The sequence below is a fragment of the Meles meles genome, chromosome 12 (genome assembly GCF_922984935.1).
Source record: "Meles meles chromosome 12, mMelMel3.1 paternal haplotype, whole genome shotgun sequence".
Classification (NCBI taxonomy): domain Eukaryota; kingdom Metazoa; phylum Chordata; class Mammalia; order Carnivora; family Mustelidae; genus Meles; species Meles meles.
Window position 1 is genome coordinate 5,576,489 of NC_060077.1, and position 24,918 is coordinate 5,601,406.

A 24,918-nucleotide genomic window follows, 5' to 3' on the forward strand; every position below is an offset into this window, starting at 1 on the left:
ATCATATCCAAAAATGGGCAGAAGATATGAACAGACACTTCTCCAACAAAGACATACAAATGGCTATCAGACACATGAAAAAATGTTCATCATCACTAGCCATCAGGGAGATTCAAATTAAAACAACATTGAGATACCACCTGACACCAGTTAGAATGGCCAAAATTAGCAAGACAGGAAACAACGTGTGTTGGAGAGGATGTGGAGAAAGGGGAACCCTCTTACACTGTTGGTGGGAATGCAAGTTAGTGCAGCCACTTTGGAGAACAGTGTGGAGATTCCTGAAGAAATTAAGAATAGAGCTTCCCTATGACCCTGCAATTGCACTGCTGGGTATTTACCCCAAAGATACAGATGGAGTGAAAAGAAGGGCCATCTGTACCCCAATGTTTATTGCAGCAATGGCCACGGTCGCCAAACTGTGGAAAGAACCAAGATGCCCTTCAACGGATGAATGGATAAGGAAGATGTGGTCCATATACACGATGGAGTATTGTGCCTCCATCAGAAAGGATGAATACCCAACTTTTGTAGCAACATGGACGGGACTGGAAGAGATTATGCTGAGCAAAATAAGTCAAGCAGAGAGAGTCAAATATCGTATGGTTTCACTTATTTGTGGAGCATAACAAATAACATGGAGGACATGGGGAGATGGAGAGGAGAGGGAGTTGAGGGAAACTGGAAGGGGAGATGAACCATGAGAGACTGTGGACTCTGAAAAACAACCAGAGGGTTTTGAAGGGGCGGGGGGGTGGGAGGTTGAGGAACCAGGTGGTGGGTAGTAGGGAGGGCACGTACTGCATGGAGCACTGGGTGTGTTGCCAAAACAATGAACACTGTTATGCTGTAAATAAACAAATAAACAAATAATAAATTAATTAATTAATTAAAAAAAATCTTGGGGGAGGGGCCACATGTCTCAATTTTTTTAAAGCCCCCCCACCCACCGGCCCCGGGCAATGCCGATGCACAGGGCTCGTGGAGAAGAACCCATCCAGATGCGCGTGTAAGTTGCACACGGACCCTCCAGGCATCTTGTTGAAATGCAGGTTCCTATTCACCAGGTATGGGGAGGACCTGGGACTGTACCTCTCTCTTTCTTTGCTTTTCTTTCTTTCTTTCTTTCTTTTTTTTTTTTTTTTAAGATTTTACTTGTTTATTTGAGCGAGAGAGACAGGACAGAGAGAGCAGGAGCCCGGAGGAGAGGGAGAAGCAGGCTTCCTGCCAAGCAGGAAGCCCTACGCGGGGCTCGATCCTGAGACACTGGGCTGAAGGCAGACGCTTAATGACTGAGCCCCCCAGGTGCCCTGGGAATGCATTTCTAAGAAGCTCCCAGTAAGGTTGCTGCTGGTACACAAACCACCCTTTGAGCACCAAGAAATGAACGTGCGGCATGTCCTGTCTTGGTAACCCTGCCTGCCAAATTTACCTTGGGCATTTCCTAGGCTAAGAGAGAAACTGGGATTTTTTTCTCCAGGGAAGAGCAACAGTTACAACCCCACTTACTGAACAGCTACTATGTGCCAAGGTCTGTGCTAAATGTGCTTTCAATATGAATATGATCCTTTAAACTTCCCAACGACCCTGTGTCGGAGCAACTCCTGTCACGCTCTTGTCACAGGTGATGCAAGAGGCCAAAAAATTAGATCACTTTTCCAGAGCAATATGGTTAGCAAAGTAGTCAGAATTCATCCCTGAGTCTCTCTCAGGACTCTTGATCCCTGCCTATCCTGCCTACCTTAATTCAAACCCATTCTCCCCCTATGCTGTATAACTTGAGGCAAGTCACTCGACCTCTCTGAGCTTTGAATTTCCCAACTGAAATCTGAGCATAAAGATCATCCCCGGATACCTCACATCAGAAGAATAATACATCCTGACATCAACTAAGACCACATCCTTGGACACACAGCACATTACAAATGCCGAATCAGAGAGTTGGGGGGTCCTGTTTTGTTTTTAGTCTTGAGCAGGTGGCTGGAATCTCGGCCCCTGGGGAACACAACCGTGGGAGGGGCTGGGAAGCAGGCAGGCACGTCTGCAGAAGGAGATAAGGTCTGCGATGTGGCCAATGACTGGAAGCCTATTATGGAGATGTGATTAGAGAGATGCTATCTCCCCACCTGAAGTATCCGCCGGTTTATCTCTGGCAGTAACTCGGCCTGGGCAGAGGGGCAAAGGCAACAGGGCGATCACTCACAACGCTTCCTGCTCTCCAAGGACGCTAGAGGCACCCCCAGCCCATGTCTGGTGGGGCTGAGGGCCTGCTCAGGTGTGCATGAGCAGCACAGGCCATCAGAGAAATGAGAGGAGTTGCAGGTTCAAAGTCTTTCTCAGGGTACAAGCTGTATCCGATATGGAAGATGATGGAGGCAATGACGGGAAATGATGGAGGGCTTAGTCTAGCATGTTCTGGCTGTGGGAGCCAGGGCAGGTCACTGTACCCCTCAGAGCCTCAGCATCTGCCTCCATAAAAAGGAGGCAGTCTCAGCTGATCTGCCTTCCTCCTGGGGTTGTTTGAAGGCTTTCCAAAAGGCAGTATGCATTTTGCACACACCTGTTGGTATCAGGCACATGAATAGGGACATTTTTATTCTAATAGTTATGTACTGATTTTATGTGCTTCAGGAATATATATATATACACATATATATATATATAATTTTGTTGATCTCTATCACTTTCTTCTGTCTTATTTTACCTCAAATATTATGACCACCTGACATTGTATAAATTAATCCATTAATTGTGTATCTCCTGCCATTATGAGATCAGGGGTTTTCTCTTTCGGTGTACCAATGTACTCCCAGTGCCCAAACAGTGCCTAGTACATGTAGCAGGTATTTGATAAAATGTTTTTGGCTGAATATCTAACCATGAGTTTACTGATACTGTTGCTTCAGGTTGGGTCAATGTTTTATGTTTTCAGCTTTGGTTTTTAAGTGAGTAGATTTAAAGAATGCAAAAGCTTGAAGTCTGGGGGACCAGCAGGTAATAGATACGGAAATGTTTATCCAGTGCTAGCCCCGCTAGAGTATCTGAAGTCACTGACATTAGTGGCAGCAGTGGGCCTGGGGGACAGACAGTGACTTGGGGTGAGTGCCAGGGTTCCAGGTCACTCACCTGCAAAGTAAAGGAATCCCTCTTCGTCCTATTTCCCAGGTCCTCTCTGTGAGAACCAAGTGAATGAGCCAAGCCGAACTGTTTTATACATCTCCAAGAGCTACAGACATGGTGGGGGAATTCTGTTATTATATAAACACTCTGGGTGCCCCCCAACCTGATCAGAGCAATGTCATTCCCACAGCAGGTGCTTCCCAGAGGAGTCTGTAAGGGCTGTGGAGCAGAGCCAGACCTGGGCTTAAGTCCCAGGGCTCCTACGTGGTACCTGTGGGATCAGAGCAGTCTCTGGACCTTATTTTCTGCACTCAATGAAAGTTTTCACTCCATGTCTATAAAACAGGGATAGCACAGCTTCCCTGAAAATGGCAAAACAGCTGTTCTGTAAGTGACAGCAGTTAGGTCCCAGTGACAACCTATGATCCCCACGGTCTGATGGGGAAACTGAGGCGTGGGGAGGTGGGGATCATTAGGCTCACACAGCTTGTAAGAGGTGAAGCCTTGCCTCAAACTCAGGAAGTCTGGCTACCAAGCTCCAAGGCTGTCCACACTAAGCTACACCGCCTCCCTTTAAAAAAGGATCTGGGTGTCTATGGCTGATGCCTTCATTCATTCATGGAACAAATGTTATGCATGGGGTGCCAGGACAGAGGGAGAGATGACATGCAGACGCCAGGCTCGTCAACAACTTGGACACGTTACCTGCCCTCATGGAGAGGGATTCAAGACTGGAAAACACTACCAAGAACAAATGGATATGGGGGCTCTTGCTGACAGTCGGGGAAGCCCTCTTGGAAGAGAAGCTGTGAATGAGAAGAATGGGTCAATCTTAGGAGAAGACTTCAGAGAGGAAATTCCAGAAAGAAGGAACAGCGAGTGCCAAGGACCATGCAGGGAACGGATTTGGCCTATTCAAGGGATAGAGAAAAGGCCAGAGTGACTGAAGCCCAGGGAGAGGAAGATTGGTTCCAGAAAAATCAGGGATGGCAGATAAGAGCCAGATCATGTAGTGTTTTCATAGGCCAGAACAAAGAGTCTGGGGTTTGTTCTAAGTGCACTGGAACCCTTTGGAGACTTCAGTAGTCAAGTCACACGATCTTATTTACGATCACTCTGACTGCTCTACAGAGTGTAGATTAAACAGGGGAAGAGTGGAAGCTGGATTATTAGTAGTGAGACTCCTGCAGTTGTTAATTCAAGAAATGATGGTAGACATAGGGGCTCATGTCCACCAAAAGATGTGTACAGGAATGCCCACAGCAGCATTATCCATACTAGCCATAAACTGGAAAGAAGCCACATGCCCATCCACAGAAGAACGTATGAATAAACGCAGGACGGTTCTATGGTGGAGTACTACACAGTGATGAAAAAGGAAGACCTCCCAAACATAATGTTGGAAAGCCAGACAGAATCATACATTGTTTGATTTCATTTGTAGAAGTCAGTAAGGGCAGAATTAACCAGTAGTGAAGGGGGCTAGGGAGCAGTCACCCCTGGGTTATAATGACTGGGAAAGAGCATGAGAGAACCAGCAGGGGTGGGCAAAATGCTATCTATTCTGATCTACGAGGTGGTTATATACGAATGTGCTGCAGTGTGAAATCCATTGAGCCGTGCACTTCCAATCTGCGCTCCCTATTGCATATGTGTTAGACCTCAATTTTATTTTATTTTTTTTTAAGATTTTATTTGTTTATTTGACAGACAGAGATCACAAGTAGGCAGAGAGAGAGAAGGAGAAGCAGGCTCCCTGCTGAGCAGAGAGCCCGATGCGGGGCTCGATTCCAGGACCCTGGGATCATGACCTGAGCCGAAGGCAGAGGCTTTAACCCACTGAGCCACCCAGGCGCCCCTAGACCTCAATTTTAAAAGAAAACATTTAGGGGCAGCACCTGGGTGGCACAGCCAGTTAAGTGTCTGACTCTTGGTTTTGGCTCAGGTCGTGATCTTGGGGTCGTGAGATCGAGCTCTGCATCATGCTCAGGGAGGCGTCTGCTTGGGACTCTCTCTTCCCCTCCCTCTGTCCCTCCCCTCTGCCGTGCTCTCTCTCATTCTCCCTCTCTAAAATGCATAAATAAGGTCCTAAAGAAAAAGGACATTTAAAAGGAAAATAAAAATGTTCCTCAACTAATACAGAGCACAATCCACAAGTCTCCTGACTCCCAGTTCTATTGTATTTTCTCCAAGCCACAACTCCACATGAAATATTTCAGTAGTGCCCCCAAATTTAGCTCTAATAAATATATAAATCACACGTACACAATTAAAAAGAAGAAACTGATAGAGTGGCTCAGGCTGGCGGCAGAGAATGAACTCAACAGGTGTTGTAGAAGTGACACCGGCCTCCTGGGGCCCCGTGACAGCTCTGTCGCATGACTTGTGAGCAGCCCTCTCTGCCACAGTGGAGGCTGCCAGCCAAAGGCCAAGTGACTCCTCGGCACCCGTGGCCCCAAGGGACAGGATTCCCCAAGAGTTCTGGAAATGTCTGGCCAAGAGGTCTAGAATGGTGAGCTCCAGCTCCCCCAGCCCTGCCAGCTGAACCAGGAAGTCTCGAGCTGCTGGAAGAGGGGGGAGGGATAAAAAAAAAAAACCCTGCCTGGTTTTAAGCAACATTTGATCTCTGTCGACCACAGAGCTGCCTTGGAACTGTTAGCGCTGGAGCAGCAGAGGCAGACTCCACTCCTCCCAGCTATTTTTAGACCCAGCAGCCTGCACTGTGCTCCCTCCGCGTCCCAGCCAGAGGACTGTAGGTTGGACTCCTGCTGCTTGGGGAAGCCTCCAGAAAGGGTTCCCACGAGCCGGGGGATGATGGGCAGGGAGGTACTTTGCTTTCTTGCAGTTAGATATGTGTCTTCGATGTCTCTTTTAAAATTTTAGGGAACTTTAACAAAGCAACAAGAAAAAAATATATACATATATAGATTTTTATATGCAGCGGGCGTGCGCGCACACACACACACGGAGTCTTTTCTCAACTGCCTTTTTTTCACTTAATAACTGATCTTAACTATCCTCTAGTGTCATTTAATAGACTTTAAGCACATCTGTTTTATTAGCTCCATCGTAACATAATCATCGATAATGCCAGAATTCACTGGCTGCACACCGTTCTAAGTGAGTCTCATTTTGAGCCTTTCATCCTCCCCTTAGAAGTAAGTTCTATTATCATCACCCCCATTTTACACACAAGGAACCTGAAGCTTTGCCCGAGGTCAGGATACAGCCCTGGCTTCCAGGCAGGTGTGCCTGCATCCAGGCCTTTCTCTTACCAGCGTGTCTGCCTACCTCGGGATCCCACCTGACAAAGGGGCTGGAGTGTCTTGAGTCAAGGGGCCCCTCATCGAGAATCCAGATTGAGTCCGAGTTTTGCTACTTGTTCTACAGCTGGACTGAAGAACATCCTAGTGCGCGGCTAGCTAACGGGGGGTCACTGTGACCATTTCCTTAGGAAAAATGCTTAGTTGTGAGACAGCTGGGTGGAAAGGAATGCCCCTTACCAAATTAACTGCCCTCTGGAAAGACTGTGGCTTTTACTATCCTACCAGGAGTGTGGGAACCGCCTGCCTTTAACAACTCCTCCTGCTTTTAAAATCTCAGCCAGGAGTGACTCTCCGCCACCTTCTCTCTACTCTTCCCGAACACGGGGATGCACCACAGAGGGGGACGTGGGAGAATGGGGGTGCGTGTGTGCTTTATCCTCCTCGCTGCCCAAACGGAAGCTCCTGGAAAGCACAGACCACAACTTACTCATCTTTAGGGCTCTCTAAGCCCCAGGGGCAGCCATCTGCCCTGGGAAGAGGTCAAGTCCCCAAAGTAAAGGACAGAGTCTCACCTCCCAGCCTTCGCAGGTGCTGCTTCCTCTGCCCAGACCACTCCCACTCCACTCCCCTAGATACCTGCACTGGTTCGGCCTGGCCTTGCTACCACCACCACCTCCGGGAGGCCCTCCCTCTTCCGCCAGCTGGGCCCAGGTTCACCTCGACAGCCGCACCTTTACCCCCAACATAATACCGACCGCACTACCTCATACCAAATTTCTTCTGATCCAAGCCACCGCTGCGTTGTGTACAACCCTCAGAAAGACTCTGGCACCATGCTTCTCCCGTTTTAAAACGAACAGCTTCACTAAGATGGCATTCCCATACCACACAAGCTGCCCACTGAAAGTGTACGATTCAATGCACTTTCACACATTCCCAGACTTGTGCAGCCATCCAGTCCATTTTAGATGGTTTTCATCACCTCTGAAGGAAACCCTGCACCCATGAGCTAGCACCCCATTGCCCCTCCCCCTTCACCCCTACCCAGTCATAAGCAAACACTCATCTACTCTCTGTCTCCACAGATTTCCCTATTCTGGATTTTTTCTTTTTTTTTTTTTTTTTGTAAGAGAGAAATCGTATAATATGTGAACGTATGTGTCTGGCTTCTTAGCATAACATTTTCGAGGGTCACCACATTGTCCTATATATCAGTACTTTATTCCTTCTTATGGGTGAAATAATATTCCACTGTAGGGACAGCGCACATTTTATTCATCCGTTCATCAGTGGACGGACACTCGGGTTGTCCCTGTCTTTTGGCAATTGAGAATAATGCTGCTCTAAGCATTTGGGTACACATGTCTATGCAGGCGTAGTTTTCACTTCTCTTGAGTATATGTCTAGGAGTCACAGTGCTTTCTTATCACCGAGAATGTTTATTTCTACTTATTTAAAAAGTGCTTTTAGACTTATTTAGACATCCATGTTTTATCATGTATCATACTGACACCTACTTTCAAAACCTAGACACAAAATACATTGGCTAAGATACTCCAAAAAATGTCTTCATTACAAAGTCCAGCCCTCTAATTCATTTTTTTAAATCATGGGTGCCAGTGTCCAGGTTTTCATACAACCCGTCATCCTCTGTGCCATGAAGAACATCAGAGATACAAGAATTCTTTAAAGATGTAGCCCCAGGGGCGCCTGGGTGGCTCAGTGGGTTAAAGCCTCTGCCTTCGGCTCAGGTCATGATCCCAGGGTCCTGGGATCAAGCCCCACATCAGGCTCTCTGCTCAGCGGGAAGCCTGTTTCCTCCACTCTCTCTCTGCCTGCCTCTCTGCCTACTTGTGATCGCTATCTGTCAAATAAATAAATAAAATCTTAAAAAAAAAAAAAAAAAGATGTAGCCCCACTCCAGGCAAGGCTCACCTCTCTCTGACTGCTGCTGGTCATTGGTGGTTTTACACCATTGATGATTAAGATCCATCTCAGAGATGGTTAATTTGGGAAGAAATGTGCATCTTAGAATTTATGAAATAAAGTCATTTCCTGCCTGCTTGCCTGTATCCCACACAAAAGACTGTAAGTATCTTGAGGACAGGAACCAAGCTTATCTACCGTTGTACTCATTCATGCTCGTAAGTCAACAGAAATACATGAAGCGCCTAGCCCACGTACGAGGCATGAATGAATGAACTTTGGTAAATAAACTCACTCACCTCCTACTTGGGACCACCATCTGTTTGTTCGTCTCCCTGGGCTGTTTCCTGATCTGTGAGATGAAGGTAGGGTAGTGCAGAGACTGAGAACAAGCTCCTACATGCAGGGCACCTAGGAGAGTTCCCGCACAAGGCGGGCTACTTAGTATTTATGGAATGAAAGGATAAATGAATGATAAAATTGCTATCATTGCAGCTAAAACTGACTGCGCATTTGTCTATGGGCCAAACTGTGTTCTATGTGCTTTATGTGTGATAACTCCTTTTGCTCATCCTGCATTTAATCCTTACAAGGACCCCACAGGGTAAGAACTAACATTCTCCCCAACTGACAAATGAGGCACAGAGGGGTGAATGAATGAATGAATACAGGAAAGAATGAATGACTGCTGACCCACGTTAAAAATCCTAGACCTGCTCTGTGAGCCGCAGCCTTTTCGAGGGAGCGGTTGTGTGTTCGCCATCTTAGGAAGAAGATGTTCTCATCCGTGTCGCATCTGGCGCGGGCGAACCCCTTCAATGCGCCCCACCTGCAGCTGGGACACGATGGCCTCACGGCCCACTCCCGGGCCCGCCCCGACGTTCCCGCAAGCTGGCAGCAGCCGCTGTGGAAAGTACAGTTGCGAATATGGCTCCATGAAGCTTTATGCACTGTGTGGCTTTGGTGGGGTCTTAAGTTGTGGTCTGACACACACTGCTGTCGTTCCTCTGGATTTAGTGAAATGCCGAATGAGGTGGACCCCCAGAAGTACAAGGGCACATTTAATGGATTCTCAGTTACACTTAAAGAGGATGGCGTTCGTGGTTTGGCTAAAGGATGGGCTCCGACTTTCATTGGTTACTCTATGCAGGGGCTCTGCAAGTTTGGCTTTTATGAAGTTTTCAAAGTCTTGTATAGCAACATGCTTGGGGAGGAGAATGCCTATCTCTGGCGCACATCACTATATTTGGCTGCTTCTGCCAGTGCTGAATTTTTTGCTGACGTTGCCCTGGCTCCTATGGAAGCTGCTAAGGTTCGAATTCAAACCCAGCCAGGTTATGCCAACACTTTGAGGGATGCAGCTCCCAAAATGTATAAGGAAGAAGGCTTAAAAGCATTCTACAAGGGCGTTGCCCCTCTCTGGATGAGACAGATACCCTACACCATGATGAAATTTGCCCGCTTTGAACATACTGTTGAAGCATTGTACAAGTTTGCGGTTCCCAAGCCCCTAAGTGAATGTACAAAGGCAGAGCAACTGCTTGTAACATTCATGGCAGGTTACGTAGCTGGAGTGTTCTGTGCAATCGTTTCTCACCTGCTGATTCTGTGGTGTCTGTGCCGAATAAGGTGAAAGGGAACAGTGCTTCTCAAGTCCTTCAGAGACTTGGATTTAAAGGTGTGTGGAAGGGACTCTTTGCCCGTATCATCATGATTGGCACTCTGACTGCACTACAGCTCATCTACGACTCTGTGAAGGTCTACTTCAGGCTCCCTCGCGCTCCTCCACCTGAAATGCCCGAGTCTCTGAAGAAACAGCTTGGGTTAACTCAGTAGAATGATCAAAGCAAATGTGGACTGAATCTGCTTGTTGATCAGTGTTGAGGAAACTGCAAGAGGACCTTTTATATATTGGACAGTGTAGGAAATTGTCTATTCCTGGTATAATTACTGTAGCATTCCTGCCTAAGGTGAGAGTTTCAGACCCACTGTTGAAATAAACCCCCAACTGTTCATGAAAAAAAAATCCTAGACCTGGGGCACCTGGGGGGCTCAGTGGGTTAAAGCCTCTGCCTTCGGCTCAGGTCATGATCCCAGAGTCCTGGGACTTAGCCCCACGTCGGGCTCTCTATTCAGCAGGGAGCCTGCTTCCTCCTCTCTCTCTATCTCTCTCTCTCTCTCTCTCTGCCTACTTGTGATCTGTCTCTGTCAAATAAAGTCTTAGGAAAAAAAAAAAAAAAAACCAGACCTTCACTTTCTACAAGGTAAGCCTCGTCAGTCTGCTCCCCGTCTGTAAAATGGGGAAGTAAATCACTTGTAGCTCACAGGTGGGTGCAGGGAGGACGTGCTTCGCTGTGGGGTAAGCCCCTGACTCTGGTGCAAATGGGCAAAATGGAGGCTGACCCATCTGCTATGAAAAGCGCTTCGCTGCTTGGCCAGGTGACCTTGGGCAAGTCGTGTAACTTCTCTGACCTCATTTCCTCATCTGTAAAGCACCTTGCATCCCCAAGGAGGCAGCAAGGGTGCTTCAAATTAGCCCCGCAAAGCCCCTAGCTCAGCCAGCGACTGCCTTAGAGTAAGCTTCGCACTGACAAGTGGTCCTTACCCAGCCAGGTCTGCTTTCCTGGAAAGCTAAAGAGCCGGCACCAGCCCCCACCTCTCTCTCAAGCCGAATCCAACGTGTGCCGGCAGCGCCAACCCTTCGAGCTGTCAGACAGGCTGGGCAGAACCCGGTGGGTGCACTCTGCTTCCCCCAAATGAATAAATCATTACAGGAGAGCGCTATGCATCCCACCAGCATCCATAAGGACCTGAATTATATATAACGAAGCTGCAAAAGCAATTTATCCCAGGCACGTGCAAGTCATAAAATGGGAGTTCTCGGGTGTTGGAGACAATTTTCAGATATTGAGGTTTTTATCAAAGCAATAAGGCCCACCCAAGGAGCACCCTGCCCCACGGGTGTGGGGATGCCTTAATCGGGTTTATTTATTATCAGTGGAGAGAAATCTCTCTCTCTCTCTCGACTCTGCCACCTCCCCTACCCACCACCCCGGTGTGGCTGCTTCCCAGCTCAGGGGTTCTGGGATCTGGGGATGAGCTGCCAAGAACAACCACCCTTCTAGTAGGAACCATCTGCTGAGAAGCTGGAGGTGGGACCTGGTGTGCACCAAATCCCTGGAGGAAGAGAGGAGAGGGAAGAAGGGACTGCAAGAAGAGAAAATGGTAACAAAAGCTCTGAACCAGAGTTCAAAGGGTCCCACCTTTGCCACTGGTTATAGGCAAGGAAACTGAGGCACTGAAAGGTCAAGTAACTACGTGTCCAAGATCGCACATGGAGAGAGGAGAGGAGCTGGCTGACAAGCCAGTTGGGTTCGAGAGATATCCAGTGGCTATTATGTGCTGGCAGCATGGATTCACAATAGAGCTGTCCCTGCACACAGGACTGCTGACTGCCTGTCTGCATTTCCAGTGGCCATCCTGATCCCTGGGCTTCAGCCCACAAGCCTGCCTCGCCGATGATGCTCAAATGTGCCAAGCACATTCCTATCTCAGGGCTTTTGGACTTGCTATTCCTTCTGCCTGGAACACTTTCTCCAGATCTTTCCACAGCAGACCCCTCTCCTCCTGGCCTCTGCTCAAAGGTCACCTTCTCGGACAGCACTTCCCCAACCACCTTATCGAAATCCACCAGCCCCTCTGGGCCACGATGCTCCATCACCTTGTCGCATGTTGGATTTTTTAAAGCAAACACAGAGGTGGAGCGTGGCGTGTAGAGGGGAAGGCAAGTGTGGACAAAAGACAGAAGATAAACTATGGCATCAGTTCAACATAGCTTCCTCCACCCTGGCGGCGAGCTCTGCAAGCAGGCATCGCCCACCAGCATTCTGGAGGCGAGCTGAAACGGCCAGGCTCCGGTGTTTACCCTCACCAAGCCACTGGATGCAGGCTGCCCCGCGAAAGGTGTGAGCTTGGGCAAGGGGGCTCTCGGCAGCTCAAGCAAACCCTGAGCAGGAACAGGGAGGGGCTGCCTGCTGACCACGCGCCCCACAGCCGGACAGCAAGTCCTTCCTTGACGAGGGGATGTGGTTGGCACATCTCTGTATCTACGACACCCCTTATCCTGTTTTATATATTTTCCCAGCGCTTACCACCGCCCAGCATTGTATATAGCTACCTATTTTCTCGTTTGTTGTTTTTTGTGCAACTTTCCATGAGGTTTTCAAGGATATAGGCAATGGCTGTCTTGTTTTCCTTTCCTGGAATACTAGTTGGCACATAGCAGATACCCAGTAAATATTTGCTCAATTAATTAATAAATGAATGAATGCCCTCCACTGCTCCAAATTTAATAGGAGAGATGGATAAGTGAATAATCACATTTCAGTGGTGAGCATGACTGGTATTCCGGGGCATTGGGTGGTCTCTAACCCAGCGTGGGGTGGGCAGTATCCAGGGAGGGCTGCCTGACTCCAAGTCCACTGCAACTCCCACTACACCAGGACAGGACATGCAAGACAGATTCAGCCCTTACTGTACTCGGGGCTACCCCCTCATCTTGATATGCTGCTCCTGGTTTCTTAGCCATTTCGTGTTTTTATATATTGCCTCTCCGACCACATTAGAACTTCTCTGAGCCTCCGGAGCATGTCCTGCATTTCTTCTCTTTATCCCACTCATTGCAACAGAGCTGGTTTGGGCATTACTGTCAGTCCCTGAGCCATTACTGGGCCTATTAAGGATGCAGACAGCATGGGTGTGGGTAGCCAGGTTTTCCAACCTCCAGTTTGGACAGAAGGTCTGCAGAGCTACTGCTCAGTGAGTACCACATCCAGCCGATAGTGTGCCAAGCGCTCTGCCTATACCACACCCGTCAATTCTTATGACAGTCTTGCAAGGTAAAGGCCTGAATATGGTCTCCATTTTACAGATGAGGAAACTGAGGCTCAAAGAGGGGAAAGCCTCTGTCCAAGGTCACCCGGTCCGTATGTGGTAGAGCCAACAGACACACCGGAGCTGATGATGCTCTTAACCATGACACTGACCTTTTGAGGTTAATAAGACAGGCTGGTTTAACTCATGACAGAATCCTAAAACCTGGGTGGTGGGCTCAACATCTCCATCAGCCTAAAGTCACCAGGGTTTCTGTATTCCTGCAGGGAGCAGAACAAATGGCCACTCAGCTGTGTTCAATATCACCTCTATAGAAATTCCAGATGTCTTTGCTCAACCATCTGTTGTGTCTCCACCAGAAGAAAGAACCAGCAAGCTGGCTCCCAGAGAGATTCATATGACAGCATGAAGGACAAGTGACTGCACTTACAAATAACGGAAGCCTGGCTCTCTCAACACACTGAGAGCGGTATCATCCGTCAGGGTTAGACTCACATTAGACACACTTTGAGACTGATGTATAAACCAGATGACAATATATTTATTTGCAAAGAGACATTACTACTGTGGAAATTGGTTCAGAAAATCTATACAACCAGTACTTACTCTCCTGGTAAGAAGACCAGCCTGGGGAAATGAGTAATAATATGGTTTCTTGATGTATAGAATTGGGACAAGGAGAGAGGGATGCATTCATTTCAAGTTAGTGACAATAGACTGTAATGGCTGAGAACAAGCATTTTTTTTCCCAGATACAATCATAACTATCACAAGTGAACTGGAAAAAAATATCTGCACCCATCTTGTGGTAGAGATTTTTGGTTGCTGTCAAAAGGCCACTGTCAACCTCCTTTCTCATAGCTGCTTCACAGTATAAAGATTAGATAAGCATACATTCACTTTCCTTGGAACTAAGGGTAGTCTTCTCTGACCAATGACACCTAATGGTAAGTCATCTGAAGGACTTCTGGGATAGTATCTGGCTTCTTGGTGAAAGGTAAACAGGCAAGAGAACTCGGAGGTACTAACTCTTTCCCCTTCTTTTTCTTTAAACATGGATGTGATACTTGGAGCTGCAGCAGCCATATTGCAACCATGAGGAGACAAAAGCCAATTTGCTAAGGATTATGAAGCAGAAAGGAAGAAGGAACATGGGATCACTGATAACATTGTTGACCTACTGCTCCAGAACTGAAACTTCCGACATCCAGAATTTCCATTAGAAAAGTCCATTAAATGCTGTTATTGCTTAAGCCATTACTGTTTCAAGGTGTCTGCTGCACTATTCCAAATTACCGCAAAACGTGGTGGCTTAAAACGATCACGATTTATCACCTCTCATGATTCTGTGAGTTAACCATGCTCAGCAAGGTGGTTATTCCGCCCCAGTTGGGGTTGCCTGGAACTGCAATCATCTGGAGACTTAAGTGGGAAGAAACCTCAAAACAGCTCATTTGCATGACTGGCAGCTGGCTAACAGCTCAACCTTCCGCATAGGCTTGAGTTTCTCACAGCAGGGAAGCTCAGTTCCAAAAGGGAATCATCCAGGTGTGCAAGTGTAGAAGTTTCAGGTCTTTCATAGCGCGCCTCGGAAATGACACAGTCCCACTTCTACTTCATTCTCTCTCTCTCTTTTTTTTTAGTTAAGTCATGGGGTAAGCCTGGATTCAGGGGGAAGGGAAGGAGACCCTGCCTCTTGATGGAAGGATGGCAAAGAAGGTCTCAGCCACTTCTAAAGCACTGTAGTTATCAATCTGCTTTTCCATGGCTTTTTTTTTTTTTTTTTGGAAAGCAGTTCTCTACATCGAGCCTTGTCGCTGGAATAAGAAATAGTCAGAGATCAAGACTCCTTCCTCACTGAAACAAGCTGTAGTGACTCAGTCAAGGTTAGCATTTGCAACTCTCTGTCCTCCAGGCTTCTGCGGCAGATCATGATGGATACAATCTTTCTTTAAATATGTTAATAGGTTCAATCACATGACAGACAAGTCTTGCAGGCCTCCCCATCCTGTCTCTTTAAGGTGACTTTGCATTGCTCTGCTTTGATCTATAATGTATTGACTTCATGGTGTAACTCTCAGAAGGCAATCTTCACTCCCTATGCTTTCCAAGTGCTTGAGAAAACACGGCTGCAGCCCCCTAGACCTGGCAGCAACCTGCACCAAGACGTTGCCCTATGCATCACAGGGTTGTTCAAAGAATCTGATGAGATGAGAGCTGGGAAAGCACATCGAAATGGTTAAGAGGGATTATTGTTATCCTAGTCAAATAAGCATGTTGTGTCAGTTATGGCTTTTTTGGTAACAAGTGACATAAAAACCGATTTGAACCAGCTTAGCAAATGGGAACAATGCTGGCTGGGAGTCTGAGGGAGTCTTGCCAGCTTCAGGCATGGCAGGATCCAGCAACTTAAACGTGGTCAGCAGGACCTATTTTTCTCTCCGCCCCTTGGTCCTGATCTTCTGTGGATTGCTTCAGGGGTTGCAGTGGCTGCAAGCGGCTACAGGTGCACATCCTGCTGGGTTCACTTTCCCTAACTCTTGAAACAAAGGTCCTTCTCCTGACTGTTACTGGCCCGAGTTGAGTGATATGCCCAATCCTTTAATCAATCCTTATGGCCAAGGGCACATAATGAGCTGACTGGCTGGGCCTGGATCACATGATGACTCTAGATCTGATAGGATCGGTTCCACCCACATTGTATGGACTGAGAAAATCTGGGGCACTGTCACCAAGAGAAGGATGAATACATGCCCACTGTAGATGACACGGTAGAAGAGCACTGGGTAAGGAGGTCTCTGGGCCTGAGTTATCACCTCAGTCCCACTGGATTACTCCCTCTTGCTCCCAAAGCTTGCATTTGACCCATCACGACCTTGGGGACTCTATGCTGTGTCGATTTACTATCAGGTCATCATGGTATTCTACTAAATCTGACTGTATTCCTTGGAGATTCCTGAGAGGGAATGTGATTAGTGCAGCTCATGTCCCTTTTATAAAGTCTTGGCCAGCCTATGGCATAGCTGCCCGTGTGTCATGGGCTACCACTGGTCTAGTAACCTATGACTGGGGAGGGAAGACGCATGGTATAAAACACGGCTAACTCAACAGGTACCCCAGGAGTGAGCAGGAAACACAGATGTGACGACAAGCAGGGAAATGGAGCCATCAGGGCAAGAAGTAGAAGGGAAGATTCTGCAGCTCCATGAGAAAAGGCAGGAGCGACTTCCCCCACCCCCGTCTCCCCGACAGGAAAATCAATCCCAGTAGAAGACATTTAGAATGACTCACTTAATACTGAGCCCAAATTTTCATAGCAAATCGTGGGGGGAGAAGAGGGGTTTGATTTAGAACTTTATCTTGAAAAACGAAACTGAGCTTATCATCATAATAAACTGCAGGTTCCCGTTTCCACTATGCATGAATTCTTATGAAGAACGAAAAATGAATTAAGTACTGAATTTTTTTTTTTGGTATAATTTTTGTGACAAAATCCTTCACTTCAGGTTTGCTTTTCCCAGCATGATAGCAAAGAGGTCATTTAAAAAATATTCAAGGGCTTCACCAATTTTTCCTAAGGCCCACTAGAATCTTTTGATATTTAAATCTTTCTCTTTTGAAGTGCTCACCGTGTCACTTTCCTTGTCATTTTTTTTCTTCAACTGTTAACTCTTTTTGCATTGATAGGATATTCAAAATATTGAGTAACCAGCATGATACAGGACCAATGGGCCAGAGCAGTGACCACAACAGTCGGTGTGGCTGGCTGTGAGGTCCAGCTGCATATTGTCCTAAGGCCACTTGTTCTCTTAGATTGTCTGTGATTTTTCTGTTCTTTAAGCAGGTTTCAACACCACTTTCACAGCTTCCTGGAATCCTGCGTCCTGGGCAAGACTTTCAATTGACAAGTTGCCGTCGGATCACACTGTGAATGCACCAGGGTCAGACCGTGGGTGAAAGACTGATTCTCCTTGACAGGACTTGTTGGTTGTAAGAACCAGCAATCCATTCTAGGACATGGGATGGGCATTCACAATTCAAGATATCTTTCGGAGAGGCTCAACCACAAGGAAGCAGACACAGCAGGAAAGGACTCAAGCTAGGGCACATAATGGAATCAGCAAAAGCTTAAAAACTGAACTTGTGGGGCGCCTGGGTGGCTCAGTGGGTTAAAGCCTCTGCCTTTGGCTCAGGTCATGATCTCAGGGTCCTGGGATTGAGCCCCGCATCAGGCTCTCTGCTCAGCGGGGAGCCTGCTTCCTTCTCTCTCTCTCTGCCTGCCTCTCTGCCTACTTGTGATCTCTATCAAATAAATAAATAAAATATTTTTTTTAAAAAACTGAAGTTGTATAATGAATGAAAAACCTTTTATTTTATTTATTTTTTAAGATTTTATTTATTTGACAGAGATCACAAGTAGGCAGACACACAGGGAGAGAGAGAGGAGGAAGCAGGCTCCCTGCTGAGCAGAGAGCCCGATGTGGGGCTGGATCCCAGGACCCTGAGATCATGACCTGAGCCAAAGGCAGAGGCTTTAACCCACTGAGCCACCCAGGCGCCCTGAAAAACCTTTTAATGACAAACTTTTGCTTTTCTACATAACTTCATCACGTCATGGACTCAGATGATGATTACTCAGTAACAAAGACCCCCAAATTCTGTTTGTGAACTGGCTTGCACGCACTGCCCTTTCTTGCAACCACTAAGTCCTAACAAAGACCAGCAGGATTTACAAGTGGGGTCTACCAGACGGTTTCCACAGAAATAGCAGAACCACCTGGAAAAAAATATGGTAACCACGTATCGGTAGGACATCCTCTGAATTTGTTTCCTAATAAAACATTTAAACATCAGCCTGTATTTCCAACTAGAAATCCTATTTATAAAATCAGGACAGATCTCTTACTTAGCTGTAGACTTCACGCCCCCAATTCAGACAGGGACAGCGCTGCCTAGCTAATCGCAGAACAGAACGCGCTGTAAACACACAGGAGTGGAAGGAGCAGACTAACTGAAGAATTTCTCTATTGCATCTTCTTGCTGAGGCTCTGGCATTCTGATCCTTAGCCTCAGGAGTCAGGGCTGGGGGTGGGTACAGGCCACTGGGTATTTTCCTGCCCCCAATTTTGAGGAACAACAGCAATTACTTCATGTTCTGCAATGTTAATTAACTTGAATGGGTCAAAGGCTCGCCCAGATCAGAAATGGTTCCAAAAATGGACTCATGAATTCTGCAGACTGTGAATTTTTCTTAATTAACATATTAACACACTTCCTTCCCCTGCCTCAAGTCAGAGCTTTTCAGTCTTGGCCTAGAAAAGCAGGAGAATCTAGCTGTCACAAGCTTTCCAAAGGGCACAATGATAAAAAGCTGATTTTCTGCCACCAGACCTGTGTGGCTATCAATCTTGATTCTGTGACTTGCTGACTGCATGCTCTTGGGTAAATCACTTACCCTGTATTGGCCTCGGTTTTCTCATCTGTAAATGAGGAAAATAATAGTACCCACCTCATGGGGTTGTGGTGGTAAGTGTTTTGATAAGGTGCCTCTAAGGCATCACAAATGTCCAAAAATTATGAATCTGACCCAGTGTTAGACAATCTTTTTTCTCCTACCAAGTGTCCATTATTCTTTCCTATTTTAACAGTTCCTTGGGTGTCCTTTGAGCCACTACTCCTCCTCTCTAGAGTGGTTCAAGGGATACGGAATAAATTCACCCTGATTCCAAGGATGAGCCTGTGTATTATTTTGCTAATACATTATTTTGCTACATCGACTGGGTGGCTTAAACAATAGAAATTGTCTCACAGTTTTGGAGGCTACAGGTCTGAGGCCGAGGCATCAGCAGGGCTCCTTTCTTGAGGCCATTTCTCCCTGACTTGCAGATTTCCTTTCTCTCCCTGTGTCCTCACATGGTCTTCCCTCTGTGTGTGTCTATGTCCTAATCTCTTCTTATGAGGACTCCAATCATCCCACCCATAAGACCTCATTTAACCTTAATTATCTCCATAAAGACTCTATCTTGAAATACACTCACATGAGGTCCTTGGGGGTAGGATTTCCACATATGAATTCGGGGGGGGGGGGTGGTCACAGTTTGGCCCATAACAGCCTGACCTAGATCCAGCCAACACATTCCCCTCCTCCTAGTCAGAGCAACTGATTCAATCCTAAACACTGTTGTAAACAAGTCCGGGGAATTTCTTCATCTGCGAGATGAGCGCTCCAAAGATACTGTGGAATGGAGCTGCTGTTGTCACCACGTGGAAAAGGTCAATACAGAAGAAAATACAAAAGAGGAGTGGAAAGAAAAGACTGAGTCCTGAAACCATCGTGTGACCCCTAGATCTTGCTGAGCCTGAAGCTCCCCTTGACAGTTCACTCACAGAATCCATTACAATCCCCTTTGGTGGCTTAAGCCAGTCGGAGTTTCTGTCACTTGCAACCAAAGAAGTCTTGACAGGGATAGCCCCCTACTTAATTATTAAGAAGCTTGTAGATCCCAGGGAATGGAAAGGGAGAGGATCAAGAACAGAGCTGGAAAGTGGAAGGAGTATTTACAGAACAAATTAGGCAGGTAGCCATAACAATATAATGCAAGAAGCAGGGTAGATATAATAACAGATGTGCATTCCCTTAACCTAACCTAACGTAAGACGGTTTGACTTCACACAATAGGGAAGATTAGGAGTTCTTCACTACGCCATAGACTTCTCAAAGGCAGCAATATTGTTTTGTTCAGATACGATGTAGCCTAGTCCCCAGCATGAAATGGGCACTCAAAAAATATTTCTGGAGTTGGATGGGCTTAGTAAGCAATCTTTTGCATTTTATGGTTCAATATAGATATCCTTAAAATAATGGATTTGCCGTAGTATTATGTTTGTACTCACTGTTGAAGCGTTACATTGATAACCACATAGCAGCCAAGTATTAATTTTAACAATGTCTAGTAACTCAAAAAAGAAACTTTCAAGTGTGTCCCCTCACGAATAGCGGACCTGTGACTGGCCATTTCTTTACCCAGCAACTGCATTATAATTCTCTGTTGCAGGGGCGGGGGTGGGGAGACTGCTCTGGTGGGCACCCATTACAGCCCCTTGTGAAAGGGGTTTGGATGGGAAAAGAGAAGAACATGTATTTACCCCACTGGATAAATAGCACAGGGTGAGCAGAGTGTGACCTTGCTCGGTGTGGATTGTTATGTGGATTATGGTACCATGGGAGAAGAACCCTGGACTTGGGAGACTCTTGAGTTTCTACTAAGGTGCTGGTAACCTGCCTGCCCTCCTCTCTGGAGAGAGAGGACCCTTCACCCTGGAAAGGAAGTCCATGTCTCTGGGACTTGGGGTCACCTCCGAGTTTACCGCCTCCGAATGTGAGCCAATATCCAACAGGAAGAGAACTTCATCATCCTGGAATGTCTCCAGGGAGAGAGGGGTTCTCTACCATTGCTTAGCTCTTCGATCTACCCTAAACTAAGACCATACAAGAACCCAAGAAATCCAGGGAGAATGGTCTCCCAACAAACTTACGTTGAGATGACAAATAGAAGGAACCTGGATTCCCGAGTCACTAGATGGAGGAAAGCCTTTGCCAACCTGCATGACCAAGAAATACACTTTTGGGATATTCAGCCACTGAGATTTCAGGTCTCATCTACCAGGTAGCTAGCGTTATCTGTCCTAATAAAGATGACTATAATGTGCACCAGGCAAATCATACTTGCATGAGAAATAAGAAAGCTAGACACCATGCAGTGAGCTCTAAATGATAAGGAGGGGTGAGCTTTGGGAGCAGGCAGAAGATAATGAAGAAGTCCTCACCTTACCAGTGACAGGGTGAAAGGAAACAGAATTTGAGAGACAAGCCACAGCTGTCCAGAGACACATCCCCCAGGCTCAGCCCAACCAAGTGTCATCAGTCCCTCCGTACCCACTCTCGCTCAGGAACGTTACACTGAGCCAGAGCTGTGAATGACTTTCACACAGTTTAGAGATTTTCAGATCATCTTAAGCTCAATTACAGCTAAACCAATAATATACCCCAAACATCATTATTGGAAAATCACCAACCAGGCCCAGTAATTGTATTTGCAGCTTCTTCATGATATTAGTGGAGTCATAAGGGCAGCATGCTCTTCCCAGGGGACAGCCACTCACAAGGCCAATTTCCTTAGGATGAGACTTTCATATCACATCAGTTTGAACAAATGCGTCTCGGGAAATAAACTGTCAGATCAATAACATTTGCAACCAGAAAATATTTGGAGCAAAGAGCAGAGTACCGCCTGCAGTTGAGGCTAATATGATCCTTACCTGACACTTGGAAGCTGTCATGAGTCAGAACCTTTGGGGCTTTCCAAGGGGTCAATTTGGAGATACTGTGGAGACACAAGGAAGCTTCACTACAATACTCTGTGACCTTTTCCTACAAGTTCACCATAGCATCACCAGTCTGGAAAAAGCAAACAACATTTATTAAGCTCCTTCTATATTCCAGGGCTTGATGCCTTGATCAGTGTATGCAATGATAAGCAACCTTTATAGAAGTCCACAGAAGAGTTCAAATTCTGGATCTAAAACTTCCTAAGGTGGGGCACCTGGGTGGCTCAGTCAGTTAAGCATCTGCCTTCGGTTCAGGCCGTGATCCCAGGGTCCTGCTCGGTAGAGAGCCTGCTTCCCCCTCTCCCTCTGCCTGCTGTTCTGCCTACTTGTGCTCATTCTCTCTCTCTCTCTCAAATAAATAAATAAATCTTTAAATAAATAAACAAACAAAACTTTCTAAGGCAAGTTTCTTCACTTCTCTGTGTCTCAGTTTCCAAATCTGTACAATGAAAATAATAATGAATACTTTCCAGGGGCATTTTGGTAACGGAAGAGAATGGATTATGCTTATTTTAGTGTACAGCACACAGTTGGTGCTGAATAAATAAGAGTTATTGCTACAACTCTAGGTACCCCTTTGTAATTGAAGTTAAATTAATATTTCCCCCTCAACTAGACTGTTTAAGGGAAATAAGTTTACAGGCCAATCTGGATTGACCCACATAATCTTTCCATGGAAGCAGAAAAGGCATGACATTCTATTTTTGAAGTAAAGAAAGAAATTTTCAGCCTCTCTTCTTTAGTTTTTCCTATATTTTTAGGAAAAGTCCTTGATGTAACCTAGCATTCTAGGAGTATCAGATAAAGACTTAAAAGCCAGTAAAGAAATATAAAAAGCATAAGCGTGCCTGGGTGGCTCAGTGGGTTAGGCATCTGCCTTCGGCTCAGGTCATGATCTCGGGGTCCTGAGATGGAGCCCCGCATCGGGCTCTCTGCTCAGCGGGGAGCCTGCTTTCCTTCCTCTCTCTCTGCCTGCCTCTTTGCCTGTTTGTGGTCTCTGTCTGTCAAATAAATAAATAAAATGTTAAAAAAAAAAAAAGAAATATAAAAAGCATGGAAGGCTGAGAAGTATTTAACAATCTAGAGCTGGGCTTCCTTTTGAACCAGTGAGGCCTGGGACTGAATTCTAGATTGGGCACTTAGTGAAGGTGTGACTTTAGAAAAATAACAGGATTTCTCTGAGCCACGGTTTACTCCACCCAAAAGAGCAACACTGCCTGCCTCCAGGGGGTAAGGTCAAAACTAAAGAAGATGGGGGGGGCGCCTGGGTGGCTCAGCCGGTTAAGCATCTGCCTTCACCTCAGGTAATGATCCCAAGGTCACGGGACTGAATCCCGCATCAGGCTCCCTGCTCAGTGGGGAGCCTGTTTCTCCCTCTGCCTCTGCCTGCCGCTCCCCCTGCCTGTGCTCACTCTCTCTCTCTCTGACAAATAAATAAATAAAATCTTCTTTAAAAAAAATCTGAATAAGATGATAAATAGCAAAACTGCAACGACTGTTAGTTCTCCCCACCTCGTTCTCATCTCCAATCATTACAAGCCGGAAATTAATTCAGTAACTGCGTGCTGGGCACAGTGGTGGATACTGGTGATATTGTGTAAATGAGACTGCCAAGGTCACTGTCTTCATGGCGCAGACCACATTCTGGAGGGGAAAAGATAAACTACTCAGCCAATTTCACAAATCAGTGGAAAATTACATTTGTGAAGAGAGCTAGAAAGAAGGGATGTAGGGCGTTGATGAGAGCTCGCTAAGACTGCCTGGCTGAGGCCTTCAGAAAGAAGAACACCCACCTCTCTTGCCCATTCTGGGTGGAAGCGTCGTTCCTGATGGTGAGAGGACAGGAAGTGGTACCGAGCGAGAGTAAGCCGGGGCCCAGATCATGCTGGGCTTTAGAGGGTGAACTTCGGGGTCACCATGAGGCACAACCACAGGCGTCACCAGTTACAAGGAACATACAGCCCATGGGGCAGGACCAGCAGCCCTAGGAGGCGACACGCAGAAAACGGAAACTGCAAGGGACCAGAAGCATAAACAAAATGCAAAAGTGTGCCAGCGAAAGCATTCAGAAGAAGAAACAAATCACAGAACGTCCAAGTCCAACTGTGACGGAGTCATTGTGGCAGGCCAGCACTCCCACCACGTGTAACTAGAGAAGCCGGATGGGGCACAAACACACACAAATTGTATGTGAAAGTTCCAGGGTGCCTCCAGGCTTTGCCATACAAAAATCCTGGAAAGAAGGGAAGTTCAGTGAGGTGAGCCTGACGCTGTGCCCATTACTTCTTCCCTTGGGACATTGATGACTCTTCAGCACCATGGGGTGAGAAGCTTAGAGGCAGAGCAGAGGGCAGCTGCTAAGTGGGAGAGAAGCCAGGGCACCTGGCTGGCTCTCTCAGCTAGGCATCTGACTCTTGATTTCAGCTCAGGTCATGCTCTCACCCTGTGAGATCCAGCCCTGCAGTGGGCTCTGTCCTGGGCATGGAGTCTGCTTAAGAGTCTCCCTCTCCCTCTCCCTCTGCCCCCCAGCCCCACCTCAGCTCACGCACACTCACTCTCTTTGTCTCTCTCAAAAAAATAAAAATTAAAAAGAAAAGGCAGAGAAGCCATCAGAGTGGTTAGGAAGTTTCACGAGGGCAGGAGACAAAAGTTAGTACTTGGGGATGTCAAAACAGCTAGGAGTTGAAGGTCCAAACTAGTCGTCCCAAGGAAAGGAGGTAATGAGAAGTGATCCAAAAACACTGTACCTATTCCCCCCGCCTGCCCTGTTTGTGCTGTATGGAGCAAGCAGTTTAGGATCAAAGGAACTATATGAGAGCTGACCTCTCCACGGCAAAAAGGCAATGCAAGGAGGTAATGTCCAAGTTAGAGTTCTACACATACTGAAATTAACCTTCAAGGATGAAAGTAAAATATTTTCAAACCAATTAAAACTGAGAGAATTTGGGATGCCTGGGTGGCCCAGTTGGTTAAGCCACTGCCTTCGGCTCAGGTCATGGTCCCAGGGTCCTGGGATCGAGTCCTACATTGGGCTCCTTGCTCAGCAGGGAGCCCGCTTCTCTCTCCACTCTGCCTGCTTGTGCCCACGCTCTCTCTCCCTCCCTCTCTCTCTCTCTGACAAATAAAAAAAAAAAAAATCAATAAAATCTTAAAAAAAAAAACAAAAACAAAAAACGGAGAGAATTTGTCACCAGCAGATCTAACTAAAATAAGTACCAAAGGCGGTTCTATAGGCAAAAGGAAAACAATCCTAGACAGAAATGCAGGAAAGATTGAAGAGCAACAGGAAAAAAATAAATGTATGAGCAACTCTAAATGAATATTG

The 24,918-nt window shown here is 46.7% G+C and overlaps 1 pseudogene; it reads left to right on the forward strand.

The window, feature by feature from the left end:
• Positions 1–9,034: 9,034 nt before the first annotated feature.
• On the forward strand, positions 9,035–10,207 carry LOC123954113 (annotated as a pseudogene).
• The last annotated feature ends 14,711 nt before the right edge of the window (positions 10,208–24,918 follow it).